This window comes from Lichenostomus cassidix, chromosome 2, assembly GCF_008360975.1.
Source record: "Lichenostomus cassidix isolate B80296 chromosome 2, HeHo_3.0, whole genome shotgun sequence".
NCBI lineage: Eukaryota > Metazoa > Chordata > Aves > Passeriformes > Meliphagidae > Lichenostomus > Lichenostomus cassidix.
The window spans coordinates 10,451,115-10,473,078 of record NC_139482.1 but is presented as its reverse complement, the minus strand read 5'-3'; the positions used below and the strand labels follow the sequence as shown (position 1 = coordinate 10,473,078).

Below are 21,964 nucleotides of genomic sequence, written 5' to 3'. Positions count from 1 at the left end.
TTCAGACTTCAGGCTGCAATGTGTAACTTTGAGCAGCCCATGTAGGCATTTTGTAAGGACAAAGGCTCTAGACCAGTCAAAAAATGAGCATGAGATCCAGTGAAGGAATTGTTATACTCTGAATTCAAACATTTCAGTGAACAAAGGAAAATATTAATTGTGCTCTCGTCCAAAACCAAAGTCAGATGTTGTCTTGAATGTGCTTCTAATTGTTTGGTTCACAAGGTGCTGCTGCTACGACAGCTGTCTGGGAAGGAAGTATTTTTAAGTGCATCTGAGAGACACACAGAGTCACAAAATGGAAAGGGTAGAACAAAGAGATGGGTGGGGACCAAGGGACAGGGCAAGGTTTCTTTTGCTTGGTCTCCCTTCCTTTTCTACTTAAACATTTGTATTGCAACACTGAGACAGCAAATGGTTAACAGCCAAAGACAAAACCCACTGTGACCGTCAGGTCTCTGTGCAATCATCAGCAGAACTAGCTATTCTAGCCAATTTAATAGCTTGAAAATGAACTCATTAGTGGTCTTTTATCAGTGGAAAAAAGTCTATTAAATCCGGATGTGTGAAGAAGCAGTACGGAGGCTCATTTCCATCCCACTTGTGACCTGAACAAATCAGAGAAATGCTTTTCAAGGAACAGGGTCAGGCTTGACTGCAATAAGATATTTTCTACACACAGCACCCAACTTGTATCTTTCCTTCAAGTTTCTGATGCAGTTAATTTTAATTTACAGTCTATTTGTTGCTCCCCACATCTCTCCCTCTCACCTCCTTCCCAGCACCACTGTCATCCATAAACATGTGGGCTGTTTATACTTTATAAAGAGAAAATGTATTACAGTCTGTTGGATTTTTCGATAAACCTGCCCAGTGATGGCCCTCTGACAGCTCCGGACTTCACTTCTCACTGGCTGAGGGAGTAAGTAAAGATTCAGATCCTCATCTGGAAGCTAAAGACCACAGCAGAATGATGCTGATTTACATCAGCTTGTGATCTAGCCAGACCTTCCTTCTGCCCCTTTGCAGAGCAGAAAACTAAATGTGAAGTGTATGAGATTTTGCCCCAAAAAGAGGCAAAAGCACTCTTTCTGTCAGGATATTGACATTGTTCTGCAATTGTCTCAAAGTTATCTGTGGAAAGCTTTTCTACAGTTTTTGCTTCTGGCATGATGCACAACGTTAAGTGAGCTAAGGAACCTGAGACTGAAGTACACATTGCCCTCGGAAGGTAGTATATCTGTGGGATAATGATAACAGTCCACAGTGAGTTTTAAACCTTTAGCCTCTTGAGAAGACAATTATTTAAGGATTGTCATTGACAGAAATATTCAAAAACCACCTCACATCTTGGCATGAACTAGTTAATTATTTTTATAGGACTAATCTAAAAACAGCTGCTTCAAACACTTCTAAAGGGCTGCATTTCCACAAGGAGTGCTACTATTGTTCCTGGAGAGCTGCATGCTTTCCCTTCATGCATAGAGGAATATCACTTGTCTTCAGCACTCTGTGGGAAAGGCTATTTCACTTTTTCCTTGCAACTATTTGGTCAAAAGTTAAACTCGTAATGGAATTAATTTATTCTTTTTATTTAATTCCAGACATTTTATGCACATGTATTTAAACTTACATTACTTAATAATATACTAGGATTACTTAATGGCCTCTCATCCTGCCCTGAAACATAACCCTATTATTCCAGTCTTAGCTCTCTTATGAATAGAAAATCCCAGCTATGATAAATTCCTTTAAAATGATGCTGGGATTTTACAGTGAGTCTGTGGGCTAGTTTGAGACCACCAAACTCATTTACTGCTGTCTGTTAAGCCAAGCATGAATCACAGATCTCTGGGGTGGAAATTCGCTTTATTAACCCCCTGGGTCACCCAGCTGCCAAGGCAACGGCTTTCTGCAATGAGTAACTCCATAACTAAAGCATCAGCCACATGAAACCCAAATCCCTTGATTAGAACAGGGGCTGGTAAACCTCAAACCGGGCACATAAATACTTCCCAGAAGTTTGCTTAGCTCTTAGCAGAAGCTGTTCTCCTTCACTTGGCTTGAAAGGAACAAAATTGAAAATTGTTTCCCAGGCTGCTTTGCCAGCCCAGAGCCTGCCTGATAACCTGACTCACATCTCAGCCTCACAGCACACTGCAACGATTCTCCTGTCATTGCCTTGTGTGCTCCTTCTTGCATGGCCCTGTCCTGGGGGATGCTCATCAGCCCAGGATATCTGGCCATGTTATTAGCTTGTCTTGTAGATGCTGAGAGAGAGCCTATTGTGCATTTTATTGTGCAGCAGAAGACGAGACACAGGGGATACTTTATCCCATGCAGTCCAAACTTAAATAAATTTGGAATCAAGACTAAGTATTTATTTAATATTCTAAGGTAAGCAGAAATCTCCTTTACCTAGCAAAAATATTCCACCCTGTTAGGACTTAAGTCTGGTTTAGTTGCTGGATCTCTCTCAAAGACATAAAAAAGGCCATAGAATCACAAGAATATGGTAGCCAGGAAAATTCTGTTGAACAAATAACTGCCTGTCTGACTTAAGCTGTTAGGATTTGTGTCCTTGTGCAGCAGTAGAGGTCCTGCAACACAGGCAGAGCACCCTTGGGCAGGTACCATTATTACAGAGCATTGCTCAATCTGCTTTCTCACTGAAGCTTTTGACATGCTGTAAATTTGTTTGCAAAATTCCACTGAGCTTTACTTAGCACATCTATAGACCAGCAGACACATGCATTTGTTGCTGAGAAATAATTTTGTGTTATCTGTAGTCCCATTTTTATGTTTCAAAGTCTTTCTCCACACATCACTGGGAATGTTAAACTCTCACAAAGCAAGGGGAGAGAGCCATTTAAATAACATGCATACAGATGACATGCTGGCTTTTATTCTTTGTTCTCACAAAGTATGTACTGTACAAGAAAAGAACATGGTCACCTATCCCCTTACTGGAGAAACTGTCATTCCTAATTCATTTACACAGGGTGCTTAAGATGCCTTGAGCATCTAAAATAGCTTTAAAGGAAAATTAATCTAGTTTGACTGGAGAAAACTAGTCATTTTTCTGGAAGTGTAACACATTTGTTAATGAAAGGGGTTGTGCTGCTTTGTGTAGGACTCTTAACAAAATCTTTTTCCATGCTTCCCCCTCCCCATGGTGCACAACTGACAGCACAGGCAGTGCTGAGCACCACCCAAGCCACAGCGACAGGCTGGATGCTCCTGCTGTGGCTCATTTTGGATCTGGGCTGGGTAGTGCCCTGCAAGGTGACAGGTGATGCTGTCCCCACTGTCGTAAGGGACACCTGAGCCACCCAGCCCCAGTGGTGGCAGGGCAGTGGTGCCAGCTTTGGATGTCTCACAATAAACGAAATTGGGAGAAATGAAGGAACGAGAGGGAGGACCAGGCTGGCAGGTGGCCACAGCACAGAGGAGGAACTGCTCAGGAGTGAATTTCCCAGGCTGACTGCACAGGACATGACCTGCAGCCCTGCCTGAGCCAGGCGTGCTGCACACCTCGGAGGGCAGACAAACCTCCTCTCTGCAACAGAGTTGGGCAAGAGGTGAGTGTTGGGTGAAAACAGATGCTCAGCTCTGCCTGCTTTTCTTCTCACATCTCAGCAAGCCCTGTTTCTGTGGCTTTTTGTGTTGAAGGATTTTGACTTTGCTGCTCTGTGAATAGGGACCCAAAGCAGGTCTTTTTCTAAGGGCACTGGTGGAAGTACTTTGTAGCAGTTAACACATTATTTTCCCTTGAATTCACTGATTTACTCTTTTTTTGGAAGGGGGAGATACAGAGTACTCACATGTTCTGCTGGTATGTACTGCTCTCTGTCAGTGTTAGTGTTGGTGTTAGTGGCAGTGTTAGTGTTAGTGTGCTATTCTTCAAAATAACAGCTCAGATTAATTAGTGGCTAATGGATCATAGTAGCAACCCTCCTTTAGGTGGCTGAATACTTTCAAGAATACTACAACTGTCTTTCTAATGGTTGTATGGTGGTATTAAATGGTGTTGTATAAACAGCAATATCACTACCTGTAGAGTATTTTTATCATAGAATCATAGCATGGTTTGGGTTGGATGGGACCTTAAAGATCATCTAGTCCAAGCCCCTTGCCATGGAAAGGGACATATTGCAGTCAAGCAGGATAATTTTTAAAAGCACAAAGTTTTTTTTAAGGGCCAATTTCTGGCTTTTGTATTCATGGACTTGATGATCTTAAAGATCTTTTCCAACCTTAATGAATCAGTGTTTCTATGGAAAATCTTTCTGTTCCGAAAATGTATTCCAGGGAAAAGTAAAGGCCACAGTCAATTTTGAAGTTGAAAATGTATGTAAAAAACACTGAAATACCAAAATGTATGACTGAGGTCTTTTTTTTAAAAAAGAGAATTACAATCTCATGTGATTTCTCGTGGAAAAACTCCGGATGTTACACTGGTTGTAAATAAAGCTTTTTAGAAGCAAGATGTGCAGACTTCAGTCTTTATTTATGGACAACAAAAATATTCCAAAATTTTGTCCTGGGTCAATTAAGGAATATTATTTGGAAAATACTGTGGTAAAAGCAATTTGGGGAAAAAAAAAAAAAAGATAATTTATTCATATACGTATTTTTTTTAAAACTGGATTATGTATATGTAGCATCTCCCAATTTTCTTTATACCTCTACAAATCACCCTGCCATAAAACATCTTCTGGATATTTAGATCTAGGCATTGCTGCACAGCTAAGATATTTATTCTGCTATCTCACCCCGAAAATGCTTTAAGTGAATCCTCGCAGATGTCCGGGCCAATACTTAGCCCTGTAATGTTGTGTTCTGTGCAAACACAAGTGCCCTGTGTATGCTGAAATAGCTGCACTGTTACATTGCTTGCACAGCACCTGTTGTGCAGGTTAACATGTGTTACATAGCAGCAACACAAAAATGGGTATTTTGTAGATACAAGTCCTTCTGGTTTGAATTCTCTAGGATACCCATGTTTATGCATCATGGCTTTTAGAGCATGAGGCTCTTAAAGAAATACATAGGTCATGGGCTGGCATGGTCATCCAGAAGGTCACATCCTTGTATTTAGTGATTACTGATGTTGTATGCAACCTAGCACTGTTTTAAAGTGGTTATAATTATGTTTATACTATATTGTTTTATTAATTTTATTAGAATCTCATTGTTATAGTAGTTCATTAGATTCGAATGCCTCTTCTCTGTTCCCTGTTCTGCTGACCAACTGGACCTGAACTGCAGTTCAGGAAATGCTCAAAAGAATGTACCTTTTATTTTGCTTTGATGGGTAGTGTGCAGAAAAAATTAGTCTGTCTTATGAAATGGAACTGAACTGTTGCAAAAATCCCCAAACAATGGCAAATTCTACCTCCTTAAAAAAAAAAAAAAAAAAAAGTGCATCTCATTAGTCCTCTGCTGTCATTTCCTGCAGGTTATCAGCTTTAGAGAACTCCTTTGAAGTGCCATATAGCTTAAAATAGGAAGAAATTATCTTGTAACTTTTGAAGAATATTGGCATTTTTCCTTTAACGAATTAGAAGCTGAAAGAAGACAATAGGAAAAAAAAAAAAAAAAGAAGTGTCTCTCCTCCCTGCTCCATCAAAACGCTGTCCTTTAGGCAAGATCTTTCAGGGATACACTGTCTCCTGACTGCTATGGCTTATACCATAGAGAATCACCTATGAAAAGCAGAGAAAAGCAATGTTGTTCCACCAGTCTGCAGACTACTGTAAGTATTAATATGGTCATGTAAAGATTCCTAAATAAATTACAATGATACTGAAAGGATGACAGTAGTATCTGATAATGACTTACATTTCTGAGACCCCAATGTCAAAATTTCCTTGTTCAGACAGATGAATTTCATGCAACTGTTATAGACAGAGAAAATATAGTAGCTGTAACTCTTGTGTTGCTCCTGTCTAATAAGACTGAGCTTTGGCAAAGTGATTGCATGATTATTTTGATTTAAAGGAAAGAGAGGTCGTATTTTTCCTGAACAGAATTGTGTCTATAGAGGGACATATTATGTAATGCTGGCTGCCTTTAAGGACCAAAAGGGTCTTAAGATAGTTCTGATTTAATCTGATGAGTAGGTTTTCTGTTGCAGCCGTTACTAATTGGAGTGATCACTACAGCACTGAATGTTCTCCTTAGTCCTGAAAATTATTCTGGCATAATTGGTTCACTCTGACTTCACCCTACCTTTTTATAGCCTCTGTGAGTTCTGGGCAGCAGAGTCTGAGAGGTGAGACACCAAGCTCACAAGCACTGTATCACTGCACCAGAGGAATGCACAAAACCCAAACATTAAATCTCATGTGAGTGACAGGAAATTGTTCCATTTGAGCTGCATCTTTCAGCAGCAGAGTTTGGCTGGTAAAAACCACAGCTGGGAGGATCCAGATGTTGCTGCTGATGCTGCTGTTGGCCATGAAGAGGGGCAAGCACAGCACAGCTTTGAGGGAACTCAGCAGCTCCTGGAACAGTACTATAACTGAGGCTCCAAGTTGTTGTCTCCAAAATTGTTTTTCTCATATCAGAGTGGGACACATCAGCTTTCAGCTGACTAAAACATCACTCAGGTATCTATCCTGTTCATTCCTGTTGTGCTTTACATTTCCATTCTGTGTTTCCCACCAGCCAATGAAATGGAATCTCTCTAGAAGACTAATATAAATAAGTTTTTCCCTATTATTGGAATCCCAGCACCAGTTTGTAAGGTGAAAGAACAGACAAAGTGTGACTCACTTTGCATCAGACCTTTGTTCCATTTATTCTCTTTGCTTTCTTGCCCAGTTAATTTTAAACAGGAGTGAACTGTTTTTGAACAAGCCCCTGTTCATTCATTTTAATACTTTCATTTTTCTCCTGATGATCACTGTGGATAGGAAGCCTAAAGATATTTTGTTAATGAAGCATGTGAAAATGAACCAAGTGGACAGAGAAAGTCATTAATTAATTTTTCATGTTTCTTGGGTATCGTGGTTGTGCAAAAAGAGTTTGGATGGATTAAGAGCTCCTTTTAACCTTATCCCAAATGCTATGAACCTGGAAGTCAATGTATTTAGCAACCTCTGTAGCACACACAGCTCACACCTGTCTGCTGTGAGGAGAGAGCAGCGTAAGAAGCTGGGTTTGGCTCACCAAGCACAAGTTGCAAATGCTCATCTGATTGGGGAATGCTCACTTGCAATAGCAGAAGAGTGTCTGTAACCTCAGATACTCAAGTGTTAGCAAGCAGCTTGTCATGGTAACCTTTGAACTGAGCTTTTGATGTACACAGCACAGAGGAAAACTGCAGTAATACTTTCTAGTATAAAAGGGGACATATACGTGAGAAATACTGGTCTTATAAATGAAAAGAGACTGAGATTTGTGAGTACTATTTTTACTGTGAAAAACTGGAATGGCCCCATGGCTCCCAGCAGAGGTATGTGGAGCTCAGTCCTGAGTCTTTGACAATGACTGGCTGTGGACATGAGGGCAGAGCACTGCTGCTCTGAGCAGTCTCTCTCCAGCAGCTGAAGTGTTTCTTGAGCTACACATAGTGGTTTCCACTGCAGAAATAACAGAGAGAATAAAGGTGTTGGGTAAATGACTTGATCAGTGTACAGAACTTGTCCAGCTGAAGGCTACTTTGTATGATTGCATAAAACCAGAGTCCATTGATTTCAGATCTCTTTTGAGTTTACTGTATATGAGCTATTCTTTCTAGAGCTGCCTTGGTGTAGTTTTCCCAGGTTTCACCTGATTTATGTGCCCATTCCTGTAAGTGCTAAATGTCCTTCAGTCGTAGCTAATTGAGTCTGAGTCAAAGTCACCCACCAACAGAAGTATTTAGCTGCTAATCCCAGTCCCTGTGATAATTTTTTATTTAACTGTTCACTGTGTGTTTCATTCCTCTGCCTGGATTCAGTTTCAGAAAACTCCCTGTTCTGTTCCTCCCATCCTATCTCCTGAGAGACACAAAGTGTCTCAGCATCTCATTTCTCTACATTGCACATTACTGAGACCCACAGATCTTCCCTTACCTAGAAAGCTGTTCCCATTTAAAAATCTGTTTGGATACTGTTTTCTACCTCTTAAAAGAAGTTATTATTCCATTTTCAGTTGGTATCTACTACTGTATTTTCTTTTTCTTGAACAAATGCTTCAGTACAGGTCCCTATTCCTCTCTTATTACAGGTTACCATTTAATGAGCTTAAATGAGCTTAGATGCTGAGATGGATGGATGGATGGATAGATAGATAGATAGATAGATAGATAGATAGATAGATGATTGATAGATAGATTCTGCTTCCCATATTTAATATCATGTGTTGCCATGGAGATAAGTTCTTCTCTATCTGACAAGTAACAAATAAGCCAAAGAAGGTATTGCTAAAGTAGTTCAAAGATTGGAAATATGGTATTAAAAAAACTTTTTTCCACTTTTTTGAGCTAAATTATTTATTTTGCTACTCCTTTTGCTGTTCTATCTATTCTCTCCTGAACCAGCTTTAACATCTCCATTCCTACTAACAGGACTGACAGGCATGCCCTATTAACATCCTTTCCAGTTTTGCTCCATGAGCTGAATTACATGTTACTGAGTGGGGTTTTTTGTGTTTTGTTGTGTTTGGTGTTTTGGGTGTGTTGGGGTGGGTGGTGGTGGGGGGTTTGTGTTGGGTGTTTGGTTTTGTGTGTTGGTTTTTTTGTGGGTGTTTTTTGTGTGTTGGTAGCAGTGGAACTGGCATTTGTCTCCGTTGTCTTGCTCTCTGCTCCCTCATCATCAAAGTCTGAAAGGCTTTACTTCATCAAAGATCCCTCAGTTAAGGGTTTTTTTGACCCTGCATTTATCATTTCTCTGCAGAAATCGCAGCACAGTGAGAAATGCACCAGTTGGTATAACACACTCTCCTCTCCTTCTAGGGTTTACAGACTCATCATTTTAGTTTGTCTGTGGTGCTTCTCCAGAACTCTTTGCCATGGTGTGAGTAACTCTACTGGCTTAGCAATTTAGGGTTTTATTCTTGGGGTTTCCTGGTTTAATTGGTTAGATGCATTGAATAATCCATTTAAAATACCCACTTGTCTGGGCAGAGCTAGGCAATTGCTACCCTGTGTGTGCTCAGACACACACGGAAGCACTGGAGCAAAAATTTATCTCTTACCTTATTAAAACCCTCACGATCACTGCCATTGAATTAACCCCTAACACAGCAGCGAGGGCTGTGCACTCAGAAAGAACAGAACAAGGTCATCTATGCAGTGGAAATGGCATGAAGAGCAGCAGTAGTGCATGGAGCTTTCCCAGAGAAAGAAGAGATAAACTATGCTGACCCTGAAAGCTTTCCACTGAACCCCAAACAAAAGAGACATTTTCTGAGATTATAATTAACTCATTTTTAATTTGCAAAAGGCTCCTGTGCCAAGGGCTGTGCCTTACTAACCAATCATTACCTTCCATCTTTGGTGTATGAATATCAGCACAATTTGTTTGCAAAATGAACAGATTGACTTTCATGTCTGTGATGTAAATGACAACAGTCTTAAGAAAAATTCTGGCTGACAGGAAAGGACATGGTAGAGTTTTTATACCAAATCACAATGAACCACTAGTTCAGGAAACCTGAAATCCCCTCCTGGCCTGCTAGGAAAGCTCACTGCTCTGTATATTGCATATTAATTTAACTTTTGGAGGCAAACAGATATGAGTTACAGTGAAGTGGTGCTCCTCTAAGTGTAAAAGGCATATTTTTTCAAATTCGTCAGAAATGTTGTGCTAACAGCATTTAAAATTTAGAAAATTTGCAAACTCCATTTTTGGGGGGGTTACTCGACTATTGAGTACTCTCCAATCATACTCTATTAATCAGCAGAATAATTTGTTATCTCACAAAATGTTACCTTTTTCCCTAACTTGATGGTCTAAGCAATTTAGAAAAGTTATAGCCAAACTAGTTCCTCTATTATTCCGGTCTCCAACCAAAATTACTCTAATTTAACCAAATAATTTTAGTTCATTAGTAAATACTCCTTTGAAATGTGTCTGATTTTTAGAAAGATCTAGATGTGTCTCAGGAAATCCAAATTCAAAGTAGGAAAAATGTAGCTAAGTAGTCAATGGTGTTCTGAATTTCATGTAAGCATCAGCAAAATCACTTTTGGTGTTCTCCATAACAAATGAATTAGAAAGAGAGCTGAGAATTCAGAAGCAAGGAGGCAAGACCAGTAGGATGGGTATATGTCATGTAAGTGAGAAAGAAGAACATTTATGACATTTTCATTTAATTGTTCCTGATTTTTTTTGTTTGTTTAAAATTAATTAGTCACATGAAAACCTTGTGGTCCACACTAGCAGCTATTCTTCCTTCAGTTTTTAATATTCATATTTTTGGAATGGGTCTTTCATGTTTGAATCTATCAGTTCAAACCACTTAGTTTCACTTGGCTTCACACAAGAGCTATTAAAATTCCTGTCATTATCTTTCTTTGCCATAATTTGGAAGAGATTTGGGGAATAGTCAGTGCAACTTAACTTAGCTTCCAGAAAGAATTTGATTATTTCAGGATTATTGAGAATGTTTTACATAAGAATTTCTTTAATAATGGCCTAACATATGTGTGGAAAATATTCTTCATTTTCTTCACTGAACAATGCTAATATTCCAGAATAAATCATGCTTAACCATTCCCAAATAAAAAAGTCAAGTTTGTCAACTGAATTAATTACCTTAATGATGAAACTGCATCTGACTATGATAGAGGGTTCTTACTTTACCATTCTTCAGCATATATGAGAAAATTATTATATCAGGATATTGTACTAGGATAGTTTTTAAAAGTGTGGTTGAAACAATCCTCATGAAACCTTCAGCCCAACCTGGAGCCAAAACAAGTCTGTGGCCAGCACAGGACTAGCTCAGCATGGATATGTGCAGCCAAGGATGTTGTCTTCACAGCCTTTTTCTGTCTTATTTTCCTGTCATGGAGAATTTGGCTCTGCACCTTTGTAAATCCCCCTCAGGATTATACAGGATGCTATAATCCCCCTCAGGATTATGCAGGAGATCACCCTTGAGCCTTCTCTTCCCCAGACCAGGCAACCTGAGGTGTTCATCCCACCCTCTGAGCCCTGTACCATCTGTGGAGCCTTGAGCTGGACTCTGTCCAGGATAACTCCTGAGCAGGGGACAGAGACCTGGGCACAGTGTTCCACTGCTGAGCTTCACCAGCACCAAGTGCAGGTGGGAGGTAACAATTGATCCTGGCCTATGACCCAAAGTCCCCAAATTCCTCTTCAGGAAGTATATGTTACTTTTTTTGCAAATTATTTGCAGCTCAATGTCCATCACTATCCTAGGTCCTCTCCAGCAGGGCTGTTACTCGGCCAGTCACCTCCAAGTGGTTAATCCTGCCTTGTATTGAGCAGTTCACTTATTGAACCCTGTGAGATTCTCCAGGTTTCCCAAAGGCTCATTTCTTCAACCTTTATCTGCTGGAAGACAAGTCAGCCACCCTAATCTGGGGTCATTTGCAAGGATGCAATTCTGTCTGAGTTCTAGAGGGAGATACCAGGAAATCTATGCCCCACAGCAGTCCCTGGCATATTTTTGACAAAGATGCTGCTGTCATACAGTCTCCATGATGTAGCACATAGCTTGATTTCTTTTTACAGGAAGCATATTGAACAAAACATATAAATGACATATTTCCTGTAACCTGTTACAGTAAGGCAGGATTGTTCTTTGTATAACTCCTCTGAATTTGGACATTATTTTCCTCCTTATTTGCATGAGTAGATAATCTGTTCCTTCACAGTTTAACAATAGCAATCAATATTATTTAGAAGGTTTCATTTTTTTGTATTGAGAAGTCATCACTTTGAGAGAGCAGAATTGATTTTTTAGAGCCTTAGTAGCTAATAAGTGTCATAATTTTCTTCTCATTTAAAGAAATTCCTTTCCTGTCCGTCTAGGTTAAAAAAGCTTCAGTGAAACATTATTAGTGTTTGAGAGGAAGCATTGGGCATTTGTCAAGAGCTTTACTGCTAGCAAACTGCAGGGTTTTACTTCAAATTTCTGCAGACTGTGTATTTTAGTATTCACCCTGCGCTAAGAAAGTGATCTGGCAACTAATTATCTGAATAACTTCATGTCAACTCCAGTGCTTATTCAGTGAATATTCAGTATATCTATTCTGAAGTGCCATAATTCAGAAAGGGACATACACAGACCAGACTGGAGCAAACACAAGGCTGAAGGAAGACAAGATGCATTTACTTTCCCCTGTGCTTATAGCCAGCAGACTTCAGTCACGGCAAGATTCAAACTCATATTGTCCTTGTATTTTATAAAGAAAGAAAGGTCTTGCATAATCAAAGTTCTCCTCAGGAATGCAGGTGGAGTTCAGCTTCTCTTCAGGGCATGGATATGCAGATCCAGGCTTACTTGGACAAGAAGTGGCAGCTTGGCCAGGTGCCCAGTCTTAGTCACAGGAGAACTAAGGCTTTCTTGCTGCCTCTGAAGTTGCCATTTTGCCAGTAATATCCCAGAGGAGACTACATCTTCCTCAGCTAATGAGAACAAATGAAGTTGCCCAATCTTCTCTGTATCTCTCTTCCTTACTCTCATTCTCTCCCTCTCCCTCTCTCTCTCTCTCTCTCTCTCTCTCATTCATGCTCATCACTTTCTGGGAGCAGGCATGCTTGACATTTTACCAGTAGGAAAGAGGGCAAAAATCACCTTTGACTAAAACTGATTTTTTAGATAGGTCCTTAATGTGAAGTGTTGAGTGCTTGCATGTCAGATGATTGTCTTTTCCTAAAGGTTTTGGAGAGCGAGAACACAAACCTGAAGGGCCTGCACAGTCACATAGCATTTCCTGGTTTGTGTCCTACTGTTTGCTGGTGACAGCAAAGGGATGGACTGACCTCTGCTTTAACCAATACCATAGCCACGAGTCAGGCTTCCTTTTAGATTGGTGAATCTGCTGGCAGGTTGCATATGTGGAGGGAGTCTCTTGGAGAGTGAGCAGGTGGACTGATCCATCTTTGTTTAAAGTTGGCCCAAGTCCTTTTGCAGAACCACTGCCATGTTGTTATCCTGGGTAACTTGGTAGCTTGAGGGCTGGACATTCAGTGCATGTGATCCCTCCCAGGATTCGCTTTCAGGCTCTTTGCTGGTTTATATCCACCTGCTTCCTTTTGGAAATGTGGTTAGGCTGTAGGACTGGAGCCGTCACCACTTTATCAGTGATGAATTGCCAACATGCTTGTCATTCTCCCTGTTCATTCCATGAATGCTTTATGCTGCCTTTCACAGATGTTCTTTGATGGAAAACTTGCAAACTAGTTAGGATAAAATTCTCATCTGAGACAGTTTAGTAAACATCTCTAGTCCCAGACTCAGGATTCAATCAAAGTGTGGATTCTTCTCTTTTTAACAAACACCACTGTAAAACCTGGAACACTTCCCTTCCACTAAGTCTGAATGTTCTTCATTAAATATCAAAAGATCAGGAGAGACAAGTTACTATGAAAAGGTTTTCATCAGAAATGTTTGTCCTCAAGCTGTCCAAAGTCAGGCTGAGGTGTCCAGCAAGTTGCCAAAGGCTTTGATTTGGGTCCTTCGCTTTGTTTTGAGCAGTCCTCCTGCCTGTGGCTGGCATTATTTTAGATTTTCAGAATTATTTTAGATATTACTGGCAAGATCAATCAACACTGGAAGAAAACCATAATTTTGCTGTACATTCTGCCCCATGCCTCAGTGTCCTTCCTGCTCTCATAAACCACTTTATCCAAATACCCCATCTTAGTCCAGAGTCTGCTGGATAGTAGGAGAATATTGTATATCCCTCACCATATCTTTGGAACATTTTCCTTCATTAGCATCAAAGCAATCTTTTTGTGCATTTGGATCAGAACAAAAGATTTCTTAACCACCTTTCCTTCCATTTATGTAGGTTTTATTTTAACACTTGAACAGCTATCCTTATTTACAGAGGACGAATATAATGAATTAATCCTCTGCTTAATTTTATTAACCATCACTTATCTAACAGTGTTTGCTCATTTCTCTCTGTTTAAAAATAACAATGATAAGCATTTTCTCTGCTGTCTCTGGTGGACCACTTATAGAAAAGTTTTCACACATATCACAGAATGATAGAACAGTTCGGTTTGGAAGGAACCTTAATGATCATCTAGCTCCAACTCCCCTGCAATGAACAGAAGCATCTTCAACAAGACCAGGTTGCTCAGTGCCCCATCCAGCCTGACTGTGGACACCTCCAGGCATGAGGCACCCAGCACCTCTCAGGGCATCCTGTTTCAGTGTTTCACCACTCTCATCATATTTTTTTTTCCTTATATCTATTCTAAATTGACATTCTTTTAGTTTGAAAACAGTAGCCTTTGTCCTGTCATCTTCCTCATGAAGTCCTGCAAGGCAATTGCAATTCCTAGAACAGAAATGTTTGAGGAATTTTATATGTTTGATAAGTGTCTTAAAAAAAAAATCTAGTAAATGTTAGCTCTGATAAAAGAACCCATAAAGCATTCTGGGAAGGGGACAATGTTGGCCAAACAGTGCAGGCAGATTCACCCCTGTGCAGATCTGCAGGGATTACTCCTGTGGATGATCTCCACAAGCAGCTTCTCGTGGTTGCTGTAATCAAACTGCCAGCTCATATTGCTTGTGGCACTGCTTTGGTAAGAGAGAGTTTTAAAAATCTATGAGTTGAACTCAAAAAAGGACTCCTGAATTTTTAGGGGAGTTGAGTACCGGGAGAGTGTAGCTCGTTTGGAAACTGTGAGTCTTGGCTCTTGTGTGCAGGAGGAGGAGCAGAGCTGAGGTTATCAGTACTCTTTGCCATCTGCTACCATCCAAACTGTAATTTTAGCTACCAAGAGGTAAGGAAGCCTGGTCTCTCTCCTACTTCTTTCTTTGTGGTTCTGTTGGCTTTCCTTTTGAGTAGTGTGAAAGAAAAATTGCTGTATTAATAAAGAAGCATTTTATTCTCTGTAATCACACAAAGAATAATAATATTTTAGAGTGACACAGGGTAAACAAAGAGGAGTAGTTGAAAGTCAGACTTGAACATTCAGTAGAAAAATGAGTTTTGGGATGCATGGAATTTCTGTTTAGGCAAGTTCAAACTAATTTTATGAATCGTTCACCCAGCTCAACTTTCTTTTTCTATCTCATTTTCCTTTTACCAGCTAAAAACAAATATAGAAAACATCAGTAGACCTTGAAAAACACATTAAAATTGAGCACAGGGCTCTTCTTTTCTTCAATATATCTTGGCTAAATTGAAACATCACTATATTTTTAAGATGACAGCTTTCAAGAAAATATGATATCAAGTTTAATTTTAAAAAAAGAGTTTGTTTTAGTTCAGGCATTAAGTTAAATTAGGAATTTATGTAATGATATACTCCAGAATATGTTGCAAGGAACTATTAAAAGACACCTACAAAAATGAAATGCAGCATACCAAATGATTTAAAGCTCTGTATGTGTGTTACTTTGTCTTTTTAGGTTGTTAATTATTAAGTTATAAACAAGAAAGAACCTACAGCCAAAGGCATTCATAGTAATGTTAGATTGAAATGTATGTGATTGCATTTGTGAGCACTCATTTTCTTTTTTCTTTTTTTTTTTTTAATTTTTTAATCACTTTTGGATATGAATTGACAATTCTATCCCCAAGAACAGAAGATGCTTCAAATTCCTTGGACCATTATAGTAGCTGTGTGGCAGCACCACCAGATGTGCCATGGCTTTTTGTGTAGAAAGATCTCAGTTAGGAAAGTAGATATAATTAATTGGCCCCAAAATTCAGAGGTTTGGCAGTTTGGTCAAACCTACTGAGACCTCCTCACATGATTATGGTACCTACTGAACCTCAGCACAGCTGTTGCTTAGGTATGAGGACCAACTTCACCTCCTTAAATGAGAAAAGTATATCCTGCCCTGGGACTGCCCAGCGTCTGGGCGGGGTCTGAAACTGTGCCTGTCCTGCCTGAGGTAGAAGGCAGTCTGTCTTTATGGACTGTCAGCCCAAAATCCTCATCTTTATGTCTTCTGTGTCCCTGTTTATCCTATCTGCAGGACATAGGAAAACAGATTTTCCAAAACTCACCCTGTGCTATGCTTCCATTTAGTTCTGATCTTGGCATGAAAATCCCTCTTTTTTCTGAGCTCCATAAAACTTGAAGAACTGCTTAGGTTGATTTTTTTCTTTCAAAAAAAGACTGAACTCGAGCCTTTTTTCCTGTCTGAATGAGGGCTTAGGACATTCACTCTAACAGAAAATTGTTTGCTAGCTACTGTTTTAACCAGATAGAAACATAAGTTTTAGCCATAAATTCTCTCAGAGTGTTGCTAGAAGTTACTGTCTAAGCACAAGCCATCACAATTTCATTTCACTTCCAGGAACTTTTGCATTTGCTCTTTCCAAAGCAATTCAGTGAAAAATGTGTCAGTATCATAAGCACTGAGAGGAAGAGATCTGATAATTCAAGATGCAGATTGTTTCTGCTAAAATTTGCTAAAGTATGGCTTTGATTGATGTCATGACTGAAAACTGCCATGACTGATGGCATTTTGATGGTGTCTGTGAAATGGAACGACCTAAGGCTTCAGATCATCCATCATGTGCAGATGCTTACTTTACTGCAAGGGTTCCCCTTCCTAAAAAGTGATTTGCCTGGATGGGTTGGAGCTGGGACACCAGCATTCTCCATGCCATCCCGACTCAGAACTGATTGAAGAAACTCAGCACTGCCAGGTCTGATGCACAACACAAGTTCTAATTTTGATTTAGAATTTGTAAGGAGAAATAAAAATATGACACACAGCTGTAGCCAACAGGTCTACTGTTTTCTCAAAAATCTGCACCAGTGGAGACCATTCTGGCAGTTAGAATTTACACTTGGTTTAGTCATGGCAGGATTATTTTCTGGAGTCAGTGTCAATGTTAGGTTATGGACCAGAGAAAAGAAAGTTAGAAGTTTCTTCTCTCCAACTGAAGTTCACCTGCAATTAGAGTATTTTTTTTTTACTGAGGTAAGGGGCTGTTAAGGAAACATCAATGATGCTCCACTGGGGACTTTGCTGCTCATCCTGATACACATGTAAGGACTTAGATGACTACACTGATTAGCCACAAGATAAGCAGGTAATATGAGAGTGCATAGATAATATATTTTGCATGGTTATTCTATTGTATTGTGTGTGTGATAAGTTGTGCAATCCTATTTAATTCATACTTACTATGCACAAGATTGATAGATTCTGTTTATAAACAGCAAGGTACAGACAGAGGCAGTCTTAGATTTAAAAACAAAAAAGGTCAAGGGACTGTTTGGGAGCCTGCAGGCCTTTCAGTCCATTGGGACCATTTTCCTGACCAGATTATTGTGTGGTGCTTGACCATGCACTCAGTTCACCTGGTCCTATCCCTGGCAGGGGAGAGCTCTGCCCTGAAGGTGCAAAGGTGCCCAGAGGGAACAGCTACAGAGTGGAGGGTTGCTCCCTCCCACATCACTCTTACTCTGAAGTAGAGACTAAGCTAAGACATGTGCCCTTAGTTTGGGACATGTGGTGGCAGCTGTGAGAGGCAGAAACTTGGGGATGAGTGTGATGGGGATGTGATGAGGGATGGGAGAGGAAGGAAACAGGGAGACAAGCTTGGACTGAGGACTCAAGCACATTCAAAAGTGATATAGGTTGGGATAGAGGAGAGGACAGCTGACAGCATGAAAGGAGAAGACAGATTTACATTTTTAGGACCCAGCTAGGTCCAAAATGTCTAAAGCCTAGCCTAAAAGCAATTTTCAAATGTTAGCTTATTTTTGAAAGAATACATGTGATATTCCAGTTCAGTAATAGTAGATGTCACCTGGGGGAAAGTTAAGATCACATGTTAAATTTTCATGCTGTCATAACTTGACTGTTATTCAAGAAATATTTTTACCAAGGGGATTTGTGTTTGCCTGAGTGACTCAACATGCCAGGTGACTGAAGGTACTTCAATCACATCCTTTTCTCTAACACTGACTAGATGCAAGTTGCTCACTCTTTTATATACCATGTATACTTAAGAAAAAAAATCCACTATTGCTAAAAATAATTTTTAAAAATTAGTGCTGTGTAAACTCAAAAAGCACAACATCTCACTTGGCCAGAACTTGTTCCTGCTTCATGCTCTCAAAGCAAACATCTCATCAGGGTCCACCCCTCATAAAGTGACTGCAGATAGGATAAATAGCCTGAGACGCCTTTAAAAACTGATTCATTTGACTTGAGAGAAAAATGCCTCTGCTCCAACAAATGTGCCAAAGATGTACAGGACCAGTCTCCCCACTCTCTGTTCAGAGCCATCTTTTGCCCAGCACAGTTTGGTAACACTGTCCACTAGCCCTGTAGCAGGAATTGCCATGGCTAGCACAGGCCATGGGCTCTGGTTTGAGTTTTTAAGGCCTCAGGACTGAGGCTTGATTGGTTTACTCTGTCTGAACTTCTACTGATTTTCCTGCAGCTTTTATTATTGTGATTTATCTGTGATGGCAAATTCCTTAACTGAGCAGATACCTGTGTATAATTTTTATTTGTGTCTCTTTGTGTGGTACAACCTATAGCCTTACAGAGATATCAGTAACAAGCAGCTGTAGTAGAAGTGTAGAATAAGAAATAGCAGTTGTATAGCAGAGTAGAATAAAATACTTATGGCTCTAACTGAACAATGGCATACAGAAAAATGCAGGCTTGGAATGACAGCAGATGCCTTGAGAGATGGAAACAGGATGGGCAGAGGGACCTGCAGGTCTGGGGTGATAAGAGGCAGGGCACAGGGGAACACTGAGGCCTCCATGGCTATATACAGCTCAGTAGTGGGAAGTTAAAGAAATGCAAACACGGAGATGGAAAAAAATAGGTTTGGGGTAACTTAAACAGCACAGAAGTAGTATCAAACATATGCAGGAGTCATCTTGTAAGAAAACTTGGATGTGTGGAGCTGCAGACCTGTGAAAAATGAGCAATGATTCAAAAACATGTTACCAAGTGTTTAAAAATAACCTGAGTGCATTCTGGAGTGAAGAAGAAGAAACTACATGGGTATCATGCTGGTCGTAGTGCATGATGTCTAACAAAATTTGTATGCCACTGCAAGATGGAAATACATTACTTTGTTTTGCTTGTAGTCCTTGTTAAGCAATCATGGCATATTCAGCCCTTGACAGTAGAAACATAAATATTAAGGTTTGAAGGTGATGATTGAAGGTGATCTATAGTTCTGTTCTGCTTCAGTGTTGCACTAGCTGGGAATAAAGTCTGGTGAAGCAAATGTTTGTTCACTATTAATGAACAAAAATGTACCCTACCTTGGAATAAGACTACTAAACCTTAGTGACAAATAGTTGAGTATTTTTGTTCCTAGCACACCGTCATGTATTGACCACAGCTTTAAATTCCTGTGTAAGTCTTCATTATGCATGAAATGACACAGTTCTGTTGATATAAATCTCTTACCTCTAATAAGGCAACAGAAATGAGAAATTTGTTGTAATTGAGTTAAGTCAGAAAGGGATTTCTAGCATCTAAGCTGTGTTTGTCAAGACATCTCAGGATCTGAAAGAGAAGAGGGTATTGGTTTTTGTTCTGGGCACTGAATTGGTACAGGTGTGGGATACTCCTGGTGCAGTTCAGTATCTGCTGTCTCTGGCACGTCTCTGAAATCTCCCCACACACAGGTCTGCACACAGCTGGGCAGGCAATGTGGCTTCAGCTGAGCCATGCACTAATCAGGCTTTCAAATGAAGATGGAGCATAATTAAAGTCAGCGTAAAATAACCCACAAGGCAGTAACACATTTCAACAGGCTGTAGCTCTTCTGACATTTATATCATAAAAAAAACATATTTTCTCCTCAGGGGTGCAAACCCCAAAGGTGTTTGATCTGACCTAGCTGGGGATGCTCATGACCTCCAAAAAGATGTGCCATGCCTTGCAGAACTCAGCTATAAGGCATGAAAACATGTTCATGTTTCTTTCTGTTTCCCTGCCACAGACAGCAGCCTGGCTCGAGGCCTCAACTCACATGCAGAGAACAGCAGCAGAAAATAATAATTCTGTTCTGCAGAGGCAGCAGTGCTTTGAATGTCACCTCACACATCAGCTACTTTTTTGCCTCTCATGCATGGAAGTACTTATGCTTCCCAGAGTGGTAGAAATTTTTTTGCCAGCTCTGTGAACACATCTGTTTGAACCAAATGAGCTTTCAGGTGGTAAAGGTGTCTAAACAGTAGATAATAAAGGCGACCCAGGAGTTTTCAGACCTCAAGTGGAACATTTCTCCAACTTGGTCATGAACAGAACAAAAATTATGGCCAATTCAGGGCAACTTCTCTTTCCTCCATGAATGCATAGTAATAGGATTCCTGCTGTCCCAGAGGAAAAAGGCTGATTTGGGATAATTAGTGAACTGGTGTGCAGATGTTTCAAAGGTTTACATCATTCTCCTCTGTTCCACCAGGGCTGTGTGGTCACTGTGACTGAGAGAAAAAGAAAAGAATCAATCATTTGATTTAGAGTGGCTGCTGAGGCAGAAGTTACACTACTGTGTGCATAAATTCACTCATGATTATTTCCCCAAAATGAGAGTAATATAGTGGGTCTGAAAAGTCTTTGGGGTCAGGAAGAAACAAGCAGGTGTCCTGCACTAATACAGCTTCCTGGCATTGGTCTGGTTGGTTTGGAGGACAAGTGGGAGCTCATGAGTAAAACCTCTTCTGGGAGAGATAGTCCCATCTGCCAAGGTCTGGGTGAACTCAGGTGGGGTGCAAACTCTGAGCAGGGTGAAGGTGGACTATTCAAGAGAAACCCCTAAACAGACAGTTGAGGCACTGGGTCAGTTCACCTGGTCACTCTTTGCACCTAAAGTGTTCAGGATGTCTGGAGGCTCCATCAGTTTCTGATTATCCCAAAGTGATCAGCCACTACTTAATCCACTCTGCCATCTCATCATCATGTAAATGAATGTGGCATATTTCTCTGAGAGGTTATTAGACTGCTAAAGCAAGTATTTTTGGCTTGGCTTGAGTAAGTAAATATGCATGGACTTCAGATTCCAAACATACTTTCCATTTTATTTACAGAAGATATATAGGAAAAAAATGATGGATCATAATCAGGAATGAATCAGAATGAATGAGAAACCTCTTAAAATATAAAGCAGCATGTTCACCAGGGTTGATATAAAAAGGTAAATGACTTGGGAATAATGCCACTCTGTCTGTATTTCTATATACTTTTCTTCTCAGGGGTTCATAAATCTCTGATGAAAAAGCAGTTTTCTCAGAGTGAAAGAACACTGGACAAAATTTGATATAAAATTATTTAAGCATTGGTTTTAATTTGAAACATTTTTTTGGTGTTTTCCACTGTTGCTTTGTTCATCTTCAACAGAAAAAGACAAATAGTTTTATAAAGCAACCCCGAGGAGGTAAAAAGCTCTCATTTGAGCTCAGCTGTTCAAATTTAGACTCCTCTGAGCTGTGCATTTTCCCTCCCACTGTCATGCTGGGAGGCAGCAGGAGAGAAGGCTTGGAAGGAAGGGTCGCCTTGGCTGCCTCGGCTGCTTGCAGCTATGCACAGGGATCAGGGCCCTTCACTCATACCTGACCTCTGAGCATTTGGTTTCTGCTGAGAAAATGCTCTCAACATCTGTGTGTGTGCTAATGGGCATCTGTGAGCCTGGTATTGGTGTGTTATTCCACAGCCAAGCTGAGCTGCAGCCCCCCAGGTGGGCATCACCCTGCCTGTTCTGCTGGTGGGACACATCTGGACAGCTGAAGCCACCTCCACATGAGCACAGAGCAGACTTGTGCAGGCTCTGTGGAAATGTAAAATAGCAGTTGAAGCAAAGGAAGAGGGAACAAGG

General features: G+C 40.3%; 1 protein-coding gene across 1 annotated transcript in view; it reads left to right on the top strand.

Moving 5' to 3' along the window:
- The window catches only part of ADARB2 (adenosine deaminase RNA specific B2 (inactive)), a 301,734-nt gene that overhangs the window by 71,492 nt on the left and 208,278 nt on the right, over nucleotides 1-21,964 (top strand). The window lies entirely within an intron of this gene.